The following is a 22,276-nucleotide window of genomic DNA, read 5'->3' as shown; positions in this document are numbered from 1 at the left end:
GATATTTAACTTTCCAAGAGTCTAGAAAATTGTCTCAAATTCCATTAAAAAAATCTTTGCAGGTTTTGATTGGGATTCTATCAAATAAATTTAAATGAACTGCTCTTTCCAGTACTGAATCCAGAAAAAAAATCATCCGTATGTCTTTCTACATATACTCTAGTCTTCTCTTACTTCTGTCAAAAAGTTTGAGGGCCTACTTCATAGGACCCTTGGCATTTCTTGTATGGTTTATTTATAGGTATTTTATATTTCTAGCATTACAAAAGAAATTTACATTCTTAATTGGTTATTTCTGGTGTAAACCCATTGATTTTTTCAATACTGACCTTACCCTTTTTTTAGTTCTAATTGTTTTATAGTTGATGGTCTTAAATTTTTTTGCCAGCCATATTATTTGTAAACAAGCAGGTTGTTTTTGTTTTTTATAATGTTTCTTCCCCCTTTCTTAATTGTCTTGAATAGGATTTCCAGTTTAATGTTGAATAACGGTGATAATAATGGTCATCTTTGACATTCTCCTGATTTTAGCAGAGATTCTTTCTAATGTTTCATCAGCGAATGTAATGCTTACCGTTGCTTTCTTGTCGAAACTTCTTGGGACATTTCTTCTGTTTATGGGTTACAGAGACTTTATGTTAGAAATTAGTGATGTATTCTATTAAGTACTTTTTAAGCAGCCTTTGGGAGTTTTCTTCTTTTAATCTATTAATGTAGTTTTAATCTATTAATGTATTTCCTTTTAAGTATACTGTTAACTGTACTATTCTGGGATTCCTGGAAAAACCTTACTTCATCATTATGTCTAATCTTCTAAAACATATGCTAATGTCATATTTAGGGATCTTGTAGTTGTGCACATCATTTATATTATGCTGTGGTTTTCCCTACTCTTCCTCATCTGATTTTGGCACTGTTATCATTCTTGAACACTATATATTTTTTAAATCAATGGTTTAGAACAGTTTATTTCATAAAGGAAGCATTTATTCCTACAATCTCACTTTGAAAACTGTCTGGATTTATGAATTTTTAGATGAGATTTTTGTCTGGTTTTCAACTTCTTCTGTTGGTACTGAACTCTGGATTTTTTTCCCTTGGACACTGCTTTAGCCACATCCTATACATTTTAATATATAATCTTCCCATGATGATTCATTCAACAGCAAAAATTTGAGTTTTAAAAAGTTACACCAGACACTTGAAATATAGCAGAAAGCAAAGCCAGCAAGGCCCTTCCTGTGATGAAGCTGACATTCTAGTAGGAGGAGGTGAGGATAAGGAGTAAACAAATATACAAGCAAGATTATACCACATGGTGATAAGCCCTATGAGGGGGATGCGACAGGGAGATGTGATAGGCGGACAGATAATAGCAGTGGCTACTGCAAATTGGAAGCTCAGAAGAGGGAATAGTGAAGCTAGGACCTGAATTTGGACAGGGAGCCAGTAATCCAAAGTCAATTGGTTGAAGGTGACATAATCAAAGAAGGGAATGTAAAAGACAGAAAAAGTTTAACTGTCTTACTAAAGTTCATTATACCTTTAATTATTAACATAGGCCTTATAATTTATGTCCACAGATTTGAGTGCGAAATGGCAGTGTTGTTAATAATTGCGCAGGGAGACTAGTCATAAACTGGGACCCACAAACAAACCAGGACCCACATAATTATTTTCTCTCTGCTTGATCTGTCAGTTTTTCCAAAATATTAACAGCTGCCAACCAACTATGCCTGCCTCCATGCTTGAATTTTATCTCATCTGCTATTTAGATTGCCGAAACAACTTTCTTTTTGTTAGTACTCACTTGCTATGCCTTTGTCTATCCCTTTCTTTTAGATTTTTATTTGCCACTTTGCTGGGCATGGCCCTTGCGAACAACATAGAGCTACTTAACCTAGACTTAAAACCCAAATTTTAATATTTGTTGTGATTATTGACAATTTGGATTTATTCTTCACTTTTTATATTTTTATCATACTTTCTTGTTGCTTTTCTTTGCCCCTTTCCTGCCTTTTAAAAAAAATTGGCCAACATCTTTATTCTGTTTTTTCATGAAGTTATGTGTCATATTTATAATCTTTTAATAATATTCATAAATTTACAATATACATTTTTAAACTATAATGTTAGAGTTAAACTACCTCCCTTTCCCCTCGCCATAAAAGCCTCAGCAGACTTTTCCTTCATCCTCGGCCCCTGCCCTTACAGCTATCAGCTATCAGCTATATACTGAGATTATCTGGAATTACAGTTCCAGGTTATTGTGAATTTTATGGCAGACCTTTCCTCCATGTATTGAATCATTGTCATTCTGTCTTATTTTACTACACTTGTCTTTTTTGTGGTGTCTATAATTTCAGTCTAAATGCATTGAGCTAATTTCTGAGAATTATAACTTGCTCTGTAGGGAGCATGGTATTGTGGATATGCTTCTTAGTTATTTTTGAATGTGATGCCTTACATTTCTAATAGCATTGGATTTTAATATATTGATGTAATAGAATTTTCTTAGATTTCTTCTTTTCCTTGAAAATGTTTTTGAGTGTGTTTATGTCACTTTTCTCAGTGTACACATTCTTATTTTCAGCATTACAAAATTTCTCTGTAGATTGTTATGGTTGCAAGAAATAGCAAGATAGGTGATAGAAAATTACGAATAGACTATTGCTTTAATAAAATGCCACCTATTTATATTTTGAGTTAATGGTAAAATTAGTATGTTTTAAGAATTTCTCTAAGCTCTTGCCTAAAGGAGTTTAAAAACCAGCATTTAAAAAATTTAAAAGGACATGATTCTGCCTTAATAGTTATATGGATTTAGGTAGGTGTAGCTGGTAACAGCAAATTGTTCTGATCATGCAGCAGAGTTTGACTTCAGGAGCGTAAAGGAGAGCCACTACCACTTGTACACAAGCGTTAGGTATATTATTGTTATACCACAGAGAAGAGGGTGATTTGGGATGTGGGATTTTATTTATTTACTTTAGTAAATAGGTATTATCTATTTCTCATATGTGATTTAAAAAGAAACCCAAATTAGATAATAAATATTTTAGTTTGCCAGAGCTGCTATTACAGTTGCCACATAATGGGTTGGTTTAGCAACAGAAATGTATTGACTCAGAGTTTTGGAGGTCAGAATTCCTCAGCAATGCCACGCACTCTTCCGGAGCAGGCAGTGTTGTGGAGCTGGCTCACCACTGTCCTTGGGGTTCCTTGGCTTGTGTCTCTGCCTCTGCCACAGGACAGTGTACTTGGTCTCCTGTGGCTTCCTCTGACTTCTGGTTTCTGCATCTTCCTTCACCTTCCAGTTTTCCATTTCTACTGACTGACTGTGTCTGAATTTCTCTCTTTATAATGCCTCCAGAATACAGATTAAGACCCAACCTGACTCAATTTGACCCACCTTAACTAATATTTACATCTTCAAAAGGCCCTATTTACAAATTGATTCACACCCACAGGGACATGAGTTAAGATTAAGAACATGTCTTTTGGGGTACTTGATTCAGCCTACCATAATAGCCATATTTTATTATGTGATGGAAAATTGAATTCTATCCTAGGTATCAGGTAAGAATATACATAGAAGATATTTTTATAGTAAAGAATTGAATTCAAGAGAAGTTTGTTGATTTGTACATTATGAATCAAAAGTAAAGTCAAAGAAAATATGTACATAAAACTCCTTATTACTCAGGAACATTTTTATTTGGAGATACATATATATATATATACACACACAATAACAGTTATCTTTAACCAGCCCTCTTCCTTGCCTGTGCAGACTTCACTCTTGAGTCATGCCATTTTATAACTCTCTTGTTCCAAGGATGCAACCTCAGAATCATCCTCAACATGCTGCAGCCACTATCAATTGAACAGATGTTATATAGGATGAAAAGCTTTGGCTATGAATCTATTTGGATTAATAGAATTAACGAATAGCACCAGGGAAAGAGAATTTGGCAGGGCTAAGATTGAATGACGAAGATTTTCAGTACTTAAGACTGAATGAAGTAAGGGGCAAAAGTAGGAGATACAAATCACTATCTCTTCTACTAATAGAGAATTGATACGAGAAACACATGTACGTAGATCGCTGCTCTTGGTCAGTATAATTCCTTAACAGTTATATTAATAATAAATGTTAATTTCTTGACATTTGGAAAGCACAGAAAATATTAAAAAGGTATAGGAGGGAATGCACCTATAATCCCTATTCCAGAGATAAACTCAGTTATTATTGTATTTCCTTCCAGGCATTTTTTCAAAGCACTTTTACGTATTTCAAATCACACTTTATAAATATTGCTGTGTCCTAAATATTTTCACTCTTAGGTGAGTATATCTTATTTTACTAATATATTCCCACTAGTACTCTGTAGTCTTTCCATGTTAAATATTTATATCCACCCTTCCAGACTAGACAACAGGCTTAGCTCTTATAACCCAGAGAGCCCAAAGTGCAGTGGCTCAGCCAAGTGAGAAGTTTATTTCTCTCACTCATGTAACAGTCAAGTGGTAGGGAAGCATTTCTGGGCCAGTGTGTGATTCTGCCATCCTCAATATGTGGGGTCCACTGTGGACCTCAGATATGCTTGCCATCTCCAAGCCTGGAGAAGGAAGAAAAGGGATCAGGGGAGCACACACAGTTATTTTAAGGGCAAGATTGACCATGGCACACATCACTTCTGCCGTGATCACATCAGCTAGAACTTAGTTGACTATGCTTCACTGCAAGGAAAGCTGAGAATTCAGTTTTGGGCTGAGCACCATGTGTCCAAATAAAATCTTATTAATATGGAAGAAGGGAAAAAAAGAATGTTGGGGGACAAATAGCAGATTTCAAAAGCATTATAAAATATTAACTTTTTTTCCTGTCTCAAACACTATGAAAGTATCTTCATATAAAGTTCAGTTTTGAAAACAAAACTTTATATGTGTCAAAAACAAGACAGTTTTACAAATCAAATAATGGCACCAATGTGGTAAGCATTATGTTGATTTTGGTTTAACTCTTTGTTGCATGTGTTTTTATCATGATACGCAAACTTAAATCCTCTGAAGAAAGAAACATATATTTACAAGAATAATTTCCTTAAATTAACTAGCAAGATATCTTGGAACATAATGTCAGTGTATAAAATACAGATATGAAAAAGTGCCTTTGATCATTCATTCATTCATTAATTCATTCACCAAATATATACTGAACAACTACCACATGATACCACAGTAAAGAAAATTTACAGTCTGATCTCATTCTGTCCTATTGGAAGCATAGAATTTTTGTTCTAGTGGAGAAGACCAAATCAAACAATTAAACAAAACATAAAAATATGCGCGCACACACACACATAAACACACATATTCAGGTACATTTTTATTTATTTATTTATTTATTTTTAATCTTCATTTTATTGAGATATATTCACATACCACGCAGTCATACAAAACAAATCGTACTTTCGATTGTTTACAGTACCATTACATAGTGGTACATTCATCACCCAAATCAATCCCTGACACCTTCATTAGCACCCACACAAAAATAACAAGAATAATAATTAGAGTGAAAAAGAGCAATTGAAGTAAAAAAGAACACTGGGTACCTTTGTCTGTTTGTTTCCTTCCCCTATTTTTCTACTCATCCATCCATAAACTAGACAAAGTGGAGTGTGGTCCTTATGGCTTTCCCAATCCCATTGTCACCCCTCATAAGCTACATTTTAATACAACTGTCTTCGAGATTCATGGGTTCTGGGTTGTAGTTTGATAGTTTCAGGTATCCACCATCAGCTACCCCAATTCTTTAGAACCTAAAAAGGGTTGTCTAAAGTGTGCGTAAGAGTGCCCACCAGCGTGACCTCTCGGCTCCTTTTGGATTCTCTCTGCCACTGAAGCTTATTTCATTTCCTTTCACATCCCCCTTTTGGTCAAGAAGATGTTCTCTGTCCCATGATGCCAGGTCTACATTCCTCCCCAGGAGTCATATTCCATGTTGGCAGGGAGATTCACTCCCCTGGGTGTCTGATCCCACGTAGGGGGGAGGGCAGTGATTTCACCTTTCAAGTTGGCTTAGCTAGAGAGACAGGGCCACATCTGAGCAACAAAGAGGCATTCGGGAGGAGGCTCTTAGGCACAACCATAGGGAGGCCTAGCCTCTCCTTTGCAGCAACCGTCTTCCCCTGTGGTAGAGGGCTCAACCCATCAACCCACCAGTCCCCTATGTCTGTGGTCATGTTAGCAACCATGGAGGTGGGGTAGGCGAATACCCCTGCATTCTCCACAGGCTCCTCAAGGGGGCACTACATTTTTTTTTTTCCTTGTTTTTCTTGTTGTTTTTTTTTTTAACTTTCCCTTCTTTTTTAAATCAACTGTATGAAAAAAAAGTTAAAAAGAAAACAAACATACAATAAAAGAAGATTTTAAAGAGACCATAACAAGGGAGTAAGAAAAAGACAACTAACCTAAGATAACTGCTTAACTTCCAACATGTTCCTACTTTACCCCAAGAAAGTTACCTAATATAGCAACACTTCTGTGAACTTGCTCCTACTATATCCATCAGAAATTAACAGACCATAGTCATTCCTGGGCATCCCCAGAACGTTAAATAGCTTATCTGTTCTTCTTGGATTATTGTTCCCCCTTCCTTAATTGCTCTCTATTGCTAGTTCCCCTACATTCTACATTATAAGCCATTTGTTTTACATTTTTCAAAGTTCACATTAGTGGTAGCATATAATATTTCTCTTTTAGTGCCTGGCTTATTTCGCTCAGATTATGTCTTCAAGGTTCATCCATGTTGTCATATGTTTCACGAGATCGTCCCTTCTTACTGCCGCGTAGTATTCCATCGTGTGTATATACCACATTTTATTTATCCACTCATCTGTTGAAGGACATTTGGGTTGTTTCCATCTCTTGGCAATTGTGACTAATGCTGCTATGAACATTGGCGTGCAGATACCTGTTCGTGTCACTGCTATCTGATCTTCCGGGTATATACCGAGAAGTGCAATCGCTGGATCGAATGGTAACTCTATATCTAGTTTTCTAAGGAACTGCCAGACTGACTTCCAGAGTGGCTGAACCATTATACAGTCCCACCAACAGTGAATAAGAGTTCCAATTTCTCCACATCCCCTCCAGCATTTGTAGTTTCCTGTTTGTTTAATGGCAGCCATTCTAACCGGTGTGAGATGGTATCTCATTGTGGTCTTAATTTGCATCTCTCTAATAGCTAGTGAAGCTGAACATTTTTTCATGTGTTTCTTGGCCATTTGTATTTCCTCTTCAGAGAACTGTCTTTTCATATCTTTTGCCCATTTTATAATTGGGCCGACTGTACTACTGTCATTGAGTTGTAGGATTTCTTTATACATGCAAGATATCAGTCTTTTGTCAGATACATGGTTTCCAAAAATTTTTTCCCATTGAGTTGGCTGCCTCTTTACCTTTTTGAGAAATTCCTTTGAGGTGCAGAAACTTCTAACCTTGAGGAGTTTCCATTTATCTATTTTCTCTTTTGTTGCCTGTGCTTTGGGTGTAAAGTCTAGGAAGTGGCCGCATAATACAAGGTCTTGAAGATGTTTTCCTACATTATCTTCTAGGAGTTTTATGGTACTTTCTTTTATATTGAGATCTTTGGTCCATTTTGAGTAAATTTTTGTGTAGGGGGTGAGGTAGGGGTCCTCTTTCATTCTTTTGGATATGGATATCCAACTCTCCCAGCCCCATTTGTTGAAAACACCATTATGACTCAGTTCAGTGACTTTGGGGGCCTTATCAAAGATCAGTCGGCCATAGATCTGAGGGTCTATCTCCGAATTCTCAATTCAATTCCATTGATCTATATGTCTATCTTTGTGCCAGTACCATGCTGTTTTGGCAACTGTGGCTTTATAATAAGCTTCAAAGTCAGGGAGTGTAAGTCCTCCCACTTCGTTTTTCTTTTTTAGAGTGTCTTTAGCAATTCGAGGCATCTTCCCTTTCCAAATAAATTTGATAGCTAGCTTTTCCAAGTCTGCAAAGTAGGTTGTTGGAATTTTGATTGGGATTGCATTGAATCTGTAGATGAGTTTGGGTAGAATTGACATCTTAATGACATTTAGTCTTCCTATCCATGAACATGGAATATTTTTCCATCTTTTAAGGTCCCCTTCTATTTCTTTTAGTAGAGTTATGTAGTTTTCTTTGTATAGGTCTTTTACATCTTTGGTTAAGTTGATTCCTAGTACTTGATTTTTTTAGTTGCTATTGAAAATGGTATCTTTTTCTTGAGTGTCTCTTCAGTTTGTTCATTTCTAGCATATAGAAACATTACTGACTTATGTGCATTAACCTTGTATCCCGATACTTTGCTAAATTTCTTTATTAGCTCTAGTAGCTGTATCGTCGATTTCTCAGGGTTTTCTAGATATAAGATCATATCATCTGCAAACAATGAGTTTTACTTCTTCTTTTCCAATTTGGATGCCTTTTATTTCTTTGTCTTGCCGGATTGCCCTGGCTAGCACTTCCAGCCCAATGTTGAATAACAGTGGTGACACCGGGCATCCTTGTCTTGTTCCTGATCTGAGAGGGAAGGCTTTCAGTCTCTCACCATTGAGTACTATGCTGGCTGTGGGTTTTTCATATATGCTCTTTATCATGTTGAGGAAGTTTCCTTCAATTCCTACCTTTTGAAGTGTTTTTATCAAAAAGGGATGTTGGATTTTGTCAAATGCTTTTTCAGCATCTATTGAGATGATCAATTGATTTTTCCCTTTTGACTTGTTAATATGTTGTAATACATTGATTGATTTTCTTATGTTGAACCATCCTTGCATGCCTGGAATAAACCCCACTTGGTCATGGTGTATGATTTTTTTAATGTGTCTTTGGATTCGATTTGCAAGTATTTTGTTGAGGATTTTTGCATCTATATTCATTAGGGAGATTGGCTGGTAGTTTTCCTTTTTTGTAGCATCTTTGCCTGGTTTTGGTATTAGATTGATGTTAGCTTCATAAAATGAGTTAGGTAGTATTCCATTTTCTTCAATGTTTTGAAAGAGTTTGAGTAAGATTGGTGTCAGTTCTTCCTGGAAAGTTTGGTAAAATTCCCCTGTGAAGCCATCTGGCCCTGGGCATTTATTTGTGGGAAGATTTTTGATGACTGATTGGATCTCTTTGCTTGTGATGGGTTGGTTGAGGTCTTCTGTTTCTTCTCTGGTCAGTCTAGGTTGTTCATATGTTTCCAGGAAATTGTCCATTTCCTCTACATTATCCAGTTTGTTGCCATACAGTTGTTCATAGTATCCTCTTATAATTTTTTTAATTTCTTCAGGATCTGCAGTTATGTCACCTTTTTCATTCATTATTTTGTTTATATGGGTCTTCTCTCTTTTTGATTTTGTCAGTCTAGCTAGGGGCTTGTCAATCTTGTTGATCTTCTCAAAGAACCAACTTTTGGTGATATTTATCCTCTCTATTGTTTTTTTGTTCTCTATGTCATTTATTTCTGCTTTAAGCCTTGTTATTTCTTTTCTTCTACTTGGTTTAGGATTGGTTTGCTGTTCATTTTCTAGCTTCTTCAGTTGATCCATTAGTTCTTTGATTTTGGCTCTTTCTTCCTTTTTAATATATGCGTTTAGTGCTATAAATTTCCCCCTTAGCACTGCTTTTGCTGCATCCCATAGGTTTTGGTATGTTGTGTTCTCATTTTAATTCGTCTCTATATATTTAGCAATTTCTCTTGCTATTTCTTCTTTAACCCACTGATTGTTTAGGAGTGTGTTGTTTAACCTCCAGGTATTTGTGAATTTTCTAAGTCTCTGATGGTTATCGACTTCTAGTTGTATTCCATTGTGGTCAGAGAATGTGCTTTGAATAATTTCAATCTTTTTAAATTTATTGAGGCTTGTTTTATGTCCCAGCATATGATCTATTCTGGAGAAAGTTCCATGAGCACTAGAAAAGTATGTGTATCCTTGTGATTTGGGATGTAATGTCCTGTATATGTCTGTTAAATCTAATTCATTTATCAGATTGTTTAGATTTTCAATTTCCTTATTGGTCTTCTGTCTGGTTGATCTATCTATAGGAGAGAGTGATGTGTTGAAGTCTCCCACAATTATTGTGGAAACATCAATTGCTTCCTTTAGTTTTTCCAGTGTTTCTCTCATGTATTTTGTGGCACCTTGATTGGGTGCATAGACATTTACGATTGTTATTTCTTCTTGCTGAATTGCCCCTTTTATTAGTATGTAGTGGTCTTCTTTGTCTCTCAAAACATCCCTGCATTTGAAGTCTATTTTATCTGAGATTAATATTGCTACACCTGCTTTCTTTTGGCTGTAGCTTGCATGAAATATTTTTTTCCATCCTTTCACTTTCAGTTTCTTTGTGTCCCTGTGTCTAAGATGAGTCTCTTGTATGCAACATATTGATGGTTCATTTTTTTTGATCCATTCTGCGAATCTATATCTTTTAATTGGGGAGTTTAATCCATTTACATTCAACGTTATAACCGTGAAGGCATTTCTTGAATCAGCCATCTTATCCTTTGGTTTATGTTTGTCATATTTTTCCCCTCTGTCTATTAATATCCTTTATTGTACCCATACCGAATCTCTTTAGTACTGAACCTTTCTCCAAGTCTCTCTGTCCTTTCTTTGTTTCTCTGTGTGTAGGGCTCCCTTGAGTATCTCCAGTAGGGCAGGTCTCTTGTTAGCAAATTCTCTCAGCATTTGTTTGTCTGTGAAAAATTTAAGCTCTCCCTCAAATTTGAAGGAGAGCTTTGCTGGATAAAGTATTCTTGGCTGGAAATTTTTCTCACTCAGAATTTTAAATATATCGTGCCACTGCCTTCTCACCTCCATGGTGGCTGCTGAGTAGTCACTACTTAGTCTTATACTGTTTCCTTTGTATGTGGTGAATTGCTTTTCTCTTGCTGCTTTCAGAACTTGCTCCTTCTCTTCTGTGTTTGACAGTGTGATCAGTATATGTCTCGGAGTGGGTTTATTTGGATTTATTCTATTTGGGGTTCGCTGAGCATTTATGATTTGTGTATTTATGTTGTTTAGAAGATTTGGGAAGTTTTCCCCAACAATTTCTTTGAATACTCTTCCTAGACCTTTACCCTTTTCTTCCCCTTCTGGGACACCAATGAGTCTTATATTTGGACGTTTCATATTATCTATCATATCCCTGAGGTCCATTTCGATTTTTTCAATTTTTTTCCCCATTCTTTCTTTTATGCTTTCATTTTCCATTCTGTCATCTTCGAGGTCACTGATTCGTTGTTCAACTTCCTCTAGTCTTGTACTATGAGTGTCCAGAATCTTTTTAATTTGGTCAACAGTTTCTTTAATTTCCATAAGATCATCCATTTTTTTATTTAGTCTTGCAATGTCTTCTTTATGCTCTTCTAGGGTCTTCTTGATTTCCTTTGTCTCCCGTACTATGGTCTCATTGTTCATCTTTAGTTCTTTGAGTAGCTGCTCTAGGTGCTGTGTCTCTTCTGGTCTTTTGATTTGGGTGCTTGGGCTTGGGTTATCCATATCGTCTGGTTTTTTCATATGCTTTATAATTTTCTGTTGTTTTTGGCCTCGTGGCATTTGCTGACCTTGATAGGGTTCTTTTAGGATTTGTAGACCAATTGAAGTCCTTATCTCTAATTTATCAGATCTACAGCTTCGTGGAGTACACTTTCTCTAACTAACCAGCAGGTGGCGTCCACGAGCCACCTGTTCTGCACAAGCCAGTTCTCCCCTGCTTAGCCTTTTTGGTGAGTGGGGGAGTGAGTCTTGTGGGGTCCAATTGGTGTATCAAGCTTGCGTGTGTAGTTGGTGTTGCCTGCCCTGTATATGGGGCGTGTTTCTGGGTAGTCAGGGAGGGGGGGGTGGCTCTAACAATCAAATCTCCCTGGTGATCCTAGAGTTTTAAAGCTGCTGCAGTAGTCTAATCCTTCAGTTCAGTCCTGCCACAGTTTGTCTCTGCCACTGACCCACAAGTCCTTGGTATTGGCGTATGGCTCCTGAGACTTGCAAGTGGGCCCCTCTTCCAGGCCGTGCACCCCGGGTCCTCTGTTGAGGGATGACTGTGCTATGTCACAGGTGAGTGCTGTCCCCCCAGGGCAGTTCTGGGCTGCTGGGCTGTGTAGGGAGGCTCCCAGTCTGCTGAAATGATGGCTGAATGGGGCTTTGTTAATTCACACTGCTCTACCTTCCCAACTGTGGGACAATCAGCTGAGGTTGCAGGGAAGGCTAATGTCCACGCCCAGTTTTGTGGTGTGTGCCTGTTATTTGAAGCACTTCCGTCACACTGGGTTGTCTGGGGCAGTTCTGGGCTATGGGGCTGGCGATGGGCAGGAGTGTGAAGAAATCATTGAATACATGGGGGAAACATGTTCACCAGGAATCTGTATTTGCAAGAGTTCTTAAGGCAAGAAAACAAAATGCTTGAATTTTTCAAGAAACAGAAGAAAGCTCTGGGTCATCAAAGTGGAGTGAACCGGAAGACAAAGAATGAAAGGAACTGAGCATAGAACAAAAACAAAGAGGCAGTTCATGTCACGTCTTGTAGAGGTATGACATTTTGATATTTTCCTGAAATGATGGCTGTGAGTGGACACCCCCCTTTTCTTGGGAAGTTGTGGTGTTTAGTGAATTTTCTCAGCCACTGGATTATTGCGTTTTGTCTCAGAGCTCTCCTAGTTCTGCTCTTGACTTGACCTGCCCAAATAGCAAGTCTTTGAAGCTTTCTGTATTGGGCTTCTTAGAGTAATTGTTTTAGAAAAAGAAAAAAGGATTAAAAAAAAAAAGGGCCCTCCTCAGAGATCTAATGGGTTATTGAAATGCTAAGAGACAAAGCAACCAGGGCCATTAAGGAAAGGTCCACAGGGCAGAGAGATCAGCTTTTCTTCGGGATTTGCATATGCGCCTCAGGGCCCTTCCCCTTTCTATGTTCACCAGAACTCCAAAAATCCTCCGCTTTTATTTTGGAGTTTTTCATGTTGTTTTTTTTCTATGCCTGTCTCCTCTCTGCTGGGCTGGCAGCTCTCAGATTCTCTGGTGTCTGGTCTCAGTCTATCTATGGTTGGAGTTTGGATCAGTAGAATGAGATTCCGATAAGGGCTGCCACTGCAGTTCTCCCTTCTCCTTCCCGGAGCTGACAGCCCCTCCTCCCACAGGACTGAGCCTGGCAGGGAGGGGCGCGGGTCCTCTGGCCGCAAAAACTTACAGATTTCGCTGATCTCAGCAGTTCCACGTTTTCATGAGTGTTGTATGAAGTATGCCCAAACGCAGATTGCTCTGTGGTGTCCAGTCTACGCAGTTCCTGGCTTTCTACCTACTTTCCTGGAGGAGTAACTAAAACATACAGCTCACCAGTCTGCCATCTTCCAGGTACATTTTTAATTGTAAATAATGGGATGGAGAGTAACCACGGATGCTATTTAGATAAAGTAGATAAGAGAGACCATACAGGACAGGGATTTGAATAAAAAATGTGAAGAAATCATTGAATACATGGGGGAAACATGTTCACCAGGAATCTGTATTTGCAAGAGTTCTTAAGGCAAGAAAACAAAATGCTTGAATTTTTCAAGAAACAGAAGAAAGCTCTGGGTCATCAAAGTGGAGTGAACCGGAAGACAAAGAATGAAAGGAACTGAGCATAGAACAAAAACAAAGAGGCAGTTCATGTCACGTCTTGTAGAGGTATGACATTTTGATATTTTCCTGAAATGGTGGGAAGCCATTGAAAAATTTAGAGCAGATGATTGACAATCTGATTTACATTTTTAAAAACTCAGGCTATTGTGTGAAGAATGTATTTTAGGTTTTGGATTTGGGGGAGGGGTTGGAAAAGAGGACAAAAATGAAGGCAAGGAGACCAATTAGAAGACTAGTTTAAGGTCCAGTTAAGAGTTGATAGTGGCTGGTCTAGAGTTGGAGTGATGGAGGTGGTGAAAAGTGTTTAACTTCTGAGTGCTTTTTTTAATAGAAGACAACATGATTTGCTGGTGTACTGGATATAGCATGTGTCAGAAAGAAGAAAGTCAATTAAGACTTCAAGGCTTGAGTAACTGGTTGATTTTCTGAGATGAAAAAGCTGTGGGAAACGCAGGATGGCAGGGATTGGGGTATTAAGGGTTCAGTTTTGAACATCCTACATTCAGAAAGCCTATTAGTTATCCAAAGGTAATATTACCTATGCAGTTGTATATGCAAACCTGGGTTTCTGTGGAGCTATAGGGCTAGAGATAAATTTGATAAATATTTGCTTTTAGATGGTTTTTAGAGGTGGGGCACTGGATGAGATAATCTGAGCGAGTGGACTTAGAGAAGGAAGCCAAGGACTGAGTGCCTTTGGGACCCCAACACTTGTGTATCATGATCAGGAGCTCCATCCAGCACAGAGAGTCTGAGAAGTATAGACAAGTGAAGCAGAAGGATACTCCAATGGAGCATGTGTGGCGAAGCATGTCAAGTGCTACTGAAAGGTGGAGTGTGATGAAGACTGAGATTTGACCATTGAATTTGAAACCATGGAGTTTACTGACACTGTTAGGAGCTGTTTCACTGGAGTGGTGGGATGGAAGTCAGATTAGAGTGAGTTAAAGGGAAAATGGGAAAGAAAGAAGCGCAAACTTGTGGTTCAACCATAAAGTGGAACATGAAAGCGTGGCATTAGCTGGAGGGGGAGAGTGAGGAGAAGACGTAGATTTGGAGAGGGGACAAGGTGTTAAATAGCCTTCATAAGTGAAGGTGAGAATTGGCCAGAGAAAAGAAGCAAGATTTTCAGACAATGTTGAGGGCCCCCTAGTGATATAAATATGAAAAGAGAATAAACCAACACTGAAACCTTTAGCAGATGAAGGAAATAACCAGAGTAGTAAATATAGTTGAGCCAGGAAGAGTCCTGGGAGTTGTAATCTGATGGCATGTGTTTCAAAGGAGCTGGGCTTTTCTGTTTGGTTTTGTTTTTTAAGGGAGGAAGGGAAAGGGCCTGGAAACAGCAGTGAAGAGCAAGTTGGACATTTACTGAGGTCTGAGCCCAGGGTCAGGAGATGTGTTCTCAAAGGATAATCATTTCCGTTAGTGCAAGAAGAGGATGGGAAAATGCAGAAGAGAGTTTGAGAATAATGAGGACTTTGTTGATGGTGACAGTGGAAGGGTCTGGGAATCATCCAGTGGTAAGAGATAGTAGTGTTGGAGTAGAAGATGTCCAGGGATATGTGGAGAGAATTGTCCCAGAGAAGACGGTGACCTGGGGACATGGATGTCTGACAGTGACTAAAGTTGGAAAGCTGCAATTTGTGATGGACATAGTTCTGGTGGCCACTTAGGGAAGGAGGGGAACAGTCCTAATCAATGCTCCTTTCTCGGGATTAAACAAATCATAGGGAGTTGGCGGCAGGAGGGAGAGGGAGAATTTAGAGGCAGTGGGGAGGGAGTAGAGGAGGGTGATGGTCTCACCAGAGCAAGCGTTATCTTCTGTGGGCCTCCTGCCTTCAGTCTAGCTGTGGACAGTGTCTTATTTAGACTGTGAGATGCAGGAGAGAAGGCTCACCAGGAGCATGTGATAATTTTTTTTTTTTTCTTTTTGGATGCCATTGATTTCTAGTCATACCTTTGCTTATATTTTAGAAAGTGTCTTCTGATAGTCCAGATCTAAGATTCTACACATTCACTTTCATCATTGTAATTTACCACTAAGAACCCACATACAGGACAAAGATGCAGTTTCAAATTGCTTCAGGAATTATATTGTTAAAAGTTTTCCAGCTCCCTGAATTGAATCTCATGGGATTCATGAAAATTAGATAGAAAAGCATCTATACTGTGGTGCCACAGTCCCTCCCAGTGACTCACTACTTTTCTTCTCTTTGAACGGAACACTTCCCATTGTGTGCCTACTTATTAATGCCTCATAGTAACTCACTTCTGACAAAAACCAGTCTACATTATCAAAGTGCTTCACTTAACATACCCCCCGACTGAGGCAGAGGTGGACTCTGAGGTGCTCATTATCTGAATCATTACTTGAGTCATTCACATTGCTGGAAAAATGTGCAGAGGCTGTGGAAGTTCTGCTTTTCTTCCATAAAATGTGAAAATTTAAGAATGAAGGTTGGGGAGGTATTGTCACTTAGGTAAGTATTGCCAGTCTTGAGGGTTTCATGCACCATAAAATTTTAAAAAATTAGAAATGGAAAAATGGACACAATCACACCAATCATTGAAGAAAAACAACTAACACCTATTTTTATCAGCATTTCATTAAAGAATTGATATTTTGATACTAAAAAAACTGACAATATTTCGTATTATGAGAAATTTATCACATTGTTCTTTATATTTTTTTTTGTAATGTACTAATGAAAACTCCAGCTCAGAGCTTCAACAAATTACAGATGAGTGTTAGGAAAACTGAACTAGCTGACTTCTTTGAGCCATTACAAACATGATATTCTGTGATAGGATAACTTAATGGTATAATGCAAAATTCTGTATTTGATTCACTCTTACTCAGTCCACTTATTAAGCCTACTGAGAGCTTCAATAAAGTGTCAGAAATGATATTAAAATCTGTTTCTAGATATCTCTCTATGTATTTTCTATGTATCTTTCTCTGTGTCCTCAGATAATGCTACAATCCCTGAAACAGCTGTTAAGACCATTCAGTATAAATACATAAACACCATACTGGTTGCACTGAAAGAAATTGCAACCACAATTTGCTACCTAAACTTTAATATTTTCATTTTAACATAGTTCTTTGTACTTTTTGTGAATCAGTTTACAGCTTTACATGTTGTAACCATCTAAATAAGCACACATATTAGCCAAACTATATGCATAAGAAGATAGGAAATTCACTGAGTCATAGATCCTCAGATTTAGAAAGTATGTAAAAGGTCATCAAATTTAACACCCATCAGATAGAAACTTCAGTTTTCTTTATAGCTTCATCTTGACAATATCTAGTAGTGAGGAATTCACTGCTTCTCCATTAAATGCATTTTATTATCTGCCTCCTCTAAATTTAACTTTATTGTTTTGTATAAACAACTCTCTATAATTTCCATATGTTTAGTCTTTTTCTGGACTTGAACAATATAAGATCGACTCATTGCTTTTGCACATGGTGGCATTCCTACCTCATGCATCATTCCTTCATCCAGAGTTATCTCCAGGCTCAATATCTTCAGTTCCTGTGGTCATTTCCTTAAGGCATTCAAGCCCACTTGCTATTTAGATTCTTGCCATGAAAGGTCTTCTAATTTGTCAGTTTGACACTGATTCAGTATAGTTCTCCAGAATAGTTTAACCAGCACTGAATATAGTAGAATTAGCACTTAATTATTCTGTATAAAATAATACAGCATATGAGCTAATTTTGTTTTTTTTTTTGTTCAATAACATCATACTTGTGGCTTATGTTGCTCACAGTCAACTAAAATCTTTATATATTTGCCACATTTTTCCTAATTTCTATATTGTTTTCTATGCCATACATTTAATTAACACTTTACCTCATTAAATATTGTAGGATCTAGCTTATATGACATAACTTAGAAACAGAAAATTTGTAGAGGCAGATAGATTCTAAGTTACCAGGGGCCTGAGGTGGGGGGAGAGGGAGTTGCTGAGTGCAGAGCTTCTGTATGAGGTGATGAAAAGTTGGGGTAATGGATGTTTATGATGGTGGAGCAATATTGTGAATGCAATTAATACCACTGAATTGTACATTTGAAAGTGGCTAAAATGGAACATTTTGAGTTGTTTATGTGTTACTACAATAAACAGTTTAAGACAATTTCACCTTGTTGGATTTGTCTTCTCATTCAACCCTCTAAATACTTTGGATTCCCCATCTATAGACCTTTGTGTTTCCTAGCTCTGGTCCCCTCACTAATGGGTAGTTGTCCTCTGTGTCCATCCTAGCCAGTAATAAAGACTGACCATGACAGGACTGAGGTGCAAACCCCATGGCCCACCAATAGTGGTTAAGTTTCCTCTGCCAGAGATTGTTTAATCGGTGCCATAGAAATAATAATCCTCCAAACTTCCTGTCAGCATTACTTCATGTTATTTACAATTTTTCCATAATTACCTACTCTGTGCAAAGAATTGTTAGCTGCTATGGACTATAAAGGTGATTTGTGAATACATTAGTTGGATCCTACTAAACACAATAATATGCTCATCTTTCTACCATATAGACCACAGTTACATAAAACAATTACATGAAATTATAAATTTCATTTTCAGTCATTGGAATACATAGAGACCTAAAATTTAAACTCTAATATGCTTTTGTTGACTATATTAATATTTTATACATATTTTTCATTTAGATTTCATGTAAGTACATAAGTATAAAGGTAAAGAAAGTTCAATCCTGCCTTTGATGAACTTACAAAGGATCTGTCAAGCCTTGAGAACTAGAGATGCATTTAATTTGCTGTTTTCCCATCCAGTGACACTAAGAAATAAAGCAAGTTTCTATTGATTTTTCCTTAGCCAAACCTTAGTGCTCCTCATGACCATCTCTTTCTTAACTAATTTTCACAAAGTTCCAACTGAATCATGAGATCATGGTCTGCTTTATAAAGTCAATATTGACCTCTTGAATGATAACGTATGACTTAACAAAAATAATGATCTGTGTAATTGATTACAGTGACCACCTTTATTGACAGCTTATGTTGTAAGCGGCTTACATGTATTGTCTCACTTAAACCACATGACAACTCTTTGGGGTGAACTTTGTCATTTCCCCCATTTGATAATTAAAAAAAAACAAACCCTGAAACACAGAGTGTTCAAGTATGTTGAAAGTTATATAGCTAGCAAGTGATGGAGCCAGGATTTGAAGCCAGGCTGAGTCCAGATCCTAAATATTTATGTGTTTTCCCGTGAATGATAAGTTCCATGTTTGATCTAAGATTTTCACAAAGTACATAGAGCCATAAATCATCACATGAGCAATATATAATGGCCCCCCAAATGATAATATTTAATAAAGGAATCTCTCAGGAAGTTTTTTTAGCAGACCAAATATGTATAAACAGCATGAAGTGCTATAGGCAACTTAAGGTCTATTCAGCATTGTTAGTATATTGCATTTGTTCTTCGCTAAGAAATCTGTCTTGACGCATTTACTTTATCTGCCTTGCAGAATAATTATGCCTGCACCTGTTAAAAATTCTTGTGGATATAAAAATGGTATGGCAAGGTCATCCAAAATGAGAACCATAAATCCTGCCTCTTAATCAGTGCTGTAGTTACCTACTTATCACAGTGCAGTGAAATAGAGTATCTGAAAGCACTTTGTATAAGGACTGGAAGAAAGAAAGCCCTGAATAAGTTTGTATTAATTCAATCATAATAGTGGTGCACTGGACCTGGAAAATGTGTGGACAGTATCAGACAACAGATTGTCCCACAAAATGAAAACAAACACACAAATGCCACACACACGCACACACACACACACACACAACTTGGAAAATACTTTCTTCACTAAGACTGTGTCAACCTTGGGCCATAGCCATATATATCTGGGAAACAAGAATATGAGAAAAAAATTATTCTGAGCTGCAACAATCAGGATAGAAGGGTGTGAAAGAAAGGGGCTCATTTTGCACAGAATTTCAGGGTGTGGTTGCAGTGACAAGTTGTGAAAGTGATAGATTACCTCACTAAAAAAGCCACTTAGTTTGTGTGAGTATAGGGAAAGATCAAATGTGAAAAGTAGGAATGAAAGTACTGAATTAGAGGGAAGATTGCACAGATCAGTATTTTCTAACTACTGACCCCATAGAAACCAACATTATTGGTATCATCGACAAGTACAAGGAATAACAGGAGTGGGGCAAGACCGGAGTTTTCATGTATATCGTACTATGCTCTAACATATTTTCACTCAAAAATGCATTACCTAGATCACTACAGTGTTAACATATATTTTTCTGTCCTAAGTCTGTAATTAAACAGAATGGTTTTATGACCATAGAAACTCTTGCTGTAGCTAAAGCCTACTGATGTAATTGAGTACTATTAAGAGGATTCTGTTTCACAAGGCACTATCCTCAGATAAAAAAGATAATAATACATTACTCAACTAACTCAAGAAAATATTCTTAAGAACTTCACTTTCATCTTAGAACCAGAGGGGAAAGTCAAGGAATGCAGTCTCAACAAAGTTTTCCATATAATGGTCAACCTATTTTGGAGAGTTCAAAAATTTAGTTGATTTATCAGAACTTAAGAATTAGGACATACATATTTTATAATGATATCAATATTGGCATTTTATTTGGCAAATTATCTTCTCCAAACAGCCATTTTTATAACACCTTCAGAATCTAGTGGTCACGTTGAATTGAGTGGAGTTTTACATATCTGCCTGTACGTTCATGAGGAGGCATTTGTAGTGTGTGATTGGCCACAGTAGTTACTCTGACTCCACTGGGCAGAAAAGAGTACTAGATCTTCTGCCAAACAAAGCTGTCAGTGTTGAAGAGGAAGCCTGGAGGCTTGCATTGGGTAAAACTGATTGGGCAATAAACATCCAGTGCCTAAAAGAGCCTTTTATGATGGTGTCAGAGCAGTTGGTACTGACTTGGTTATCCAGACTTGCAGCTGCAGCCTCAGGAAAATGTGATGCTGTCAAATACTGTGATCCTGGCAGGTGGCAGGTGCAGTTCAGGGGTAGCCATCCTTGCCTGGCAGGATTCCCTACAAGGTGAGTGTATTAGTTTGGGTTCTCCTTGGAAACAGAATCAATGAGAGATGTCTCTTATTATCAAATTGTAAAAGTGACTCACGCAACTGCGGGAGTGCACGAGTCCAAATTCTGCAGAGCCGTCAACAAGCTGTCAACTCCAAGGAAGACGTCCGACGAACTCCTCGGGAAACGAACCGACAACTTTGATGAACTCCTCAGGAAACGAACCGGCAACTTTGAAGAACTCCTCAGGAAACGAACCGACGACTTTGACGAACTCCTCAGGAAACGAACTGGCAACTTCGACGCGCTCCCCAGGAAAAGCTTCACTGAGCAGCTGAAGAAGAAGTGAAGGTTCTCTAACCATCCGGCTTATAAGCCTCCAACTGATCACCCGGACCAAATCCAGCCAATTGCATTCTCTCACTGTGGAAGCACGCCCCTTGATGAGTCATCAGTCACTTGCAGTCAATTGACTGATGATCCGACAAACCAACCAGCCTCAAATAGCCTCACAGGAATCATCAGGCCAGTGCCCGCTTGACCAGACAGCTAGGCCACCTAGCCAAGTTGACACATGAACCCAACCATCACAGTCCACCCCTTGTCAACTTGGCAGTCGTACACATCACCTAAAACCATATCTTCAAAATGAACATTACAGCTTATGCCATATGATAAAGGGATAAGACAGAGAAGAAAGCAAAAATATTTTCTTCACAGACAAATACAAACATAATCATCACAAAACGAGGAGGAAATATTCATATCATCATAGTCCTCGTTTCTGTAACTGGTCACGTGGCCGTAGTTCATATTTATCACGACCTTCTTCCACTACCCATTCCATGTTCCCTTTACCCTCAGCAAGCACTTCAGCTGGCCGTGGTTCTTTGCCTGGTGGGGTGACCCAAACCTTCATTCCTGAAGTTTCTTGGCCATTGGTAGTCCTGCCTGGATTGGGTTGTTGCAGTTTTCCATTGACTTGAATCACGGGGCATGGTAGTACTAAGAGACGCCCCAGGGGATCTCCTGTATGCCAGGAAAACTCTTCTTTACTTCCATTGTGTAGTTGCAGTCCTATTTCCCCTTGATAGTCAGGATCAATCACCCCAGCCAGTACAGTAATCCCCTTACTTGCCTGTTGATTCAGAGGCATAAGAAGCCCAAAGTGGCCAGGTGGCAGCCTTAACTTCCAGTTCAATGGGATTATTGTTGTGTTTCCTGGTGGAAGCACTCCTCCTTTTGGAACCAAGACTTGCAGACCAGCAGAGCTTAAACTTGCAGGGACAGGAAGCAAAAATTTCCCTAGTGGATCACTAGGAGTGATAGTGAGTGGTGCTACTCCTGTTTCCACCCCTTGATTCCTGGACCCATGAATCCTGGCTATGGGAGAAACAGCACCATAGAGTGGACTCTGATTCAGAGCATACACAGCCTCCTGGAGAACACTGCCCCAGCCCTGCAAGGTATTGCCACCTAGTTGGCGCCGTAATTGAGTCTTCAATAGGCCATTCCACCGTTCTATCAACCCAGCTGC

General features: G+C 38.3%; 1 protein-coding gene across 2 annotated transcripts in view; it reads left to right on the top strand.

Moving 5' to 3' along the window:
- Positions 1-22,276, top strand: part of DTNA (dystrobrevin alpha) — a 403,763-nt gene that overhangs the window by 63,174 nt on the left and 318,313 nt on the right. The gene's annotated exons all lie outside the window — the stretch shown is intronic.

Source organism: Choloepus didactylus, chromosome 16, assembly GCF_015220235.1.
Source record: "Choloepus didactylus isolate mChoDid1 chromosome 16, mChoDid1.pri, whole genome shotgun sequence".
In the NCBI taxonomy this organism is placed as follows: domain Eukaryota; kingdom Metazoa; phylum Chordata; class Mammalia; order Pilosa; family Megalonychidae; genus Choloepus; species Choloepus didactylus.
The sequence above is the reverse complement of the archived record's forward strand: the minus strand, read 5'-3'. Positions and strand labels throughout refer to the sequence as shown.